The sequence below is a fragment of the Calidris pugnax genome, unplaced genomic scaffold (assembly GCF_001431845.1).
Source record: "Calidris pugnax isolate Ruff unplaced genomic scaffold, ASM143184v1 scaffold24, whole genome shotgun sequence".
In the NCBI taxonomy this organism is placed as follows: domain Eukaryota; kingdom Metazoa; phylum Chordata; class Aves; order Charadriiformes; family Scolopacidae; genus Calidris; species Calidris pugnax.
This window is the reverse complement of record NW_015090922.1, coordinates 22003939-22006630: the sequence shown is the minus strand read 5'-3', so window position 1 is coordinate 22006630 and position 2692 is coordinate 22003939.

Sequence of the window (2692 nt, the reverse complement as noted above, 5' to 3'; positions counted from 1 at the left end):
CCCGGGGGGCAGGAGGCACCCCGCGCCCGTGGGGAACTTCATTCCCCCCCTTTTCCCCCGTCCCGGGGGACGCCGACCGGCTCCCCCGGACCACGCTGCGGGGTTCGGCGACCGGTTGCCACTCCCTCTCCTGGAAGCCTTTGTCCGACCTGCCCGGCCCGGAGCTCCCGGGGCGCCGCCTCCCCGCCCTGCCCAGCCCAGCCTAGCGCGGGGTGCGCCCCCCGCCGCCCCCCGGGCCGCGCCGAGCGGGAGCTGCGGGGCTGCGGGCGTTGGGGGCACCGCGCCCGCCTCCCGCCGCACCGCCTCCCGCTCTCGGCAGGGGCTCCCGGCGCTCTGAAGCCTAACCTGGCCGAGCTGCCGGTCCTTTTCCCGGGGCGGTCTGGAGCGCACCTCGCCTGCTGGGCGGTGAAAGCCCCGGGCACAGAGCCGGCGGGAGCCCCGGGCCCGGGTCCAGGTCCTGCCTGGGCGCCCTCACCCCCCGCAGCGGCTCAGCCAGCGCCAAACCTTAGAAATCAAATCGCTTCTGCGGTCCCGGCTGGACAACACCGCGGGAGTGCCCACACTCGTAGATACCTGACAGCCTTGTATTTGCCTCATAAAATAAAAGACGCTTTGGGATGGCTTCTATAGTCTACTGCCATCTCTTTGCATAGGAGTTGGTACGTGTTGCTATTTAGCTCAAACTTGTTTCAGCAGAAAAAAGGATTTTCCTTTTTCGCACTATGAAAAGCCACCTCGCTAATTGCCCACACACTCTGCAAAGCTATATTAGGCACCAACAAGAAAACTTTCTCACATAGCACCGAGAAATAATTATTGGAGCTCAGAACAGCATCTAAGTTTCTGATGAATATTTGCTGTCAGACAAGTTGCAGTTTGCCAGAGAACTAAACTGATACAGTTACTCAAGTAAAGTGATATTGAACCAAAAGTCTGCACTTGAATCCAGGTGACCAAGAATAGCCTTAGAATAGTATAACTGTTCGCTCAGAGTAGTTGGTGAGAACATTGTAGAAGAGCTCTTCACTAACAAGCTGATGTGAAGTGAACTCTACATCTTATCAAAAGGTAGACTTGAAATATCCTCATGATTTGGCTTGAGGTGTATTACTATAAAGTATAATTCAGAAACCAGAAAAATAATGAAGTTTTTTCTTTTCAAAGTCCTAAGGATAAAAGCAAAACTCGCATCACACCTCATAATTGAGGATTATTATTAATAGGTAATACTAGTATCTTCATTAAAAGCTAGAAAAATAACCTGAACAGTAGCAGAGGTTTGGTAGGAACGTGAAGTACAGCATTTTCCTCTAAAACCAAAAAGGCAATTTCATAATGCTTACCTAAATACTACCAAAAGTTACCAAAGTGTAACAAAACAGCAACAACCAGAGCCACTAATATTATATGCAAATAATTTTTACTCACCAGCATAAGGGACTTGCAGCTTTCTTTCTTATAACTTTCTAATTTCTTTGGTTAGTAGAGTAAATCCATGCATTTTCAAGACCATGAATGCATTCTCAGAACACCTGGAGCAAAATGTAGGACCATGTGACTCTGCTGCACGAGGGACACACCTGAAGGCACTTGGATTTAATGCATAGTATATCACAGGTGCAGTAGTTTTGAGCTCACACAGAATAACTCGATTAAAGCCTGTGAACTGAACTTTAGCTACAGATAGTCATTTATGAATTGTATACGCTCATAGATGCATCTACTACGAAAGGACTGGAATCTATGCAAACATTCAGTTGAAAAAGAAAAGAAAGAGCCCCCAAGTTTCTTCAAATACACCATCAGGCTTAGAAAAGGTTTGCATGTGATATAAATAAGGACAGCCTGCTTTATGCTAGTTTTGCATAAGAAGTTTCACATTGTTTCTTTACTAGTATATAAAGCACTTCAGTCTTTTCCTTATTCATTCCTCTGGCTTTCTTGTTTATGCTGCTTGAAAATACTAATAAATAAATAAATAAATAAATTTTCATAGCACTCCACAGTTGCCACCTACTTTCCTCCCTGTCCCTTCACACTATGACAGACCAGAATCAATATGCCACTGTAGTTCAGTACAATATGTTGTCCCATTCCTCCAAATATGTTGTGTTTGGATTATTTTTAAAATGTAGATTTACTTTTTTTGGTAGGGTTAGTTTTTCTTACCTTCCCTAGCTAGACTGCCAGCAGCCTTCGCAACTGCCAGATGAACTTCTGCCTATCCAGAACAGTCACAAAATGGAGAGCTGAAGTTGCTTTTTACCTCTATGCAATAAAGTGGGTTTTCTCATCTTTCCATACACCTTGTTTGGCACCTAGGTATGCTGCATGTGCCTTTCTACTACTACTGCTGCTGCCAACATTAATACTGCCCCAGTCCTATTCTCATTAGGAATGAGAGAGAAAAGGGAAAAAAGAAGCCCCAAACAAGTCTATTAAAATCATATGAACAAAACTTTTGTTGTTTCCTAACCCCAAGCCGGAAAAAAGATTTTGAGCAGGAAAACGTAATCTAATGAACGTAAATTTTTGTGTTCTCATAAAAATTTTACTCAAGGTAACAAGATAAGAATACAATGTCAGTCCCTAGTGAATACACAGCCATTAATCTAATCTAAAAAGAGTTAAGGAGCTGTTTCCCACATTTTTATCTTCTATTTTATTTCCAGTTTGGACCTATGAAAAAAAA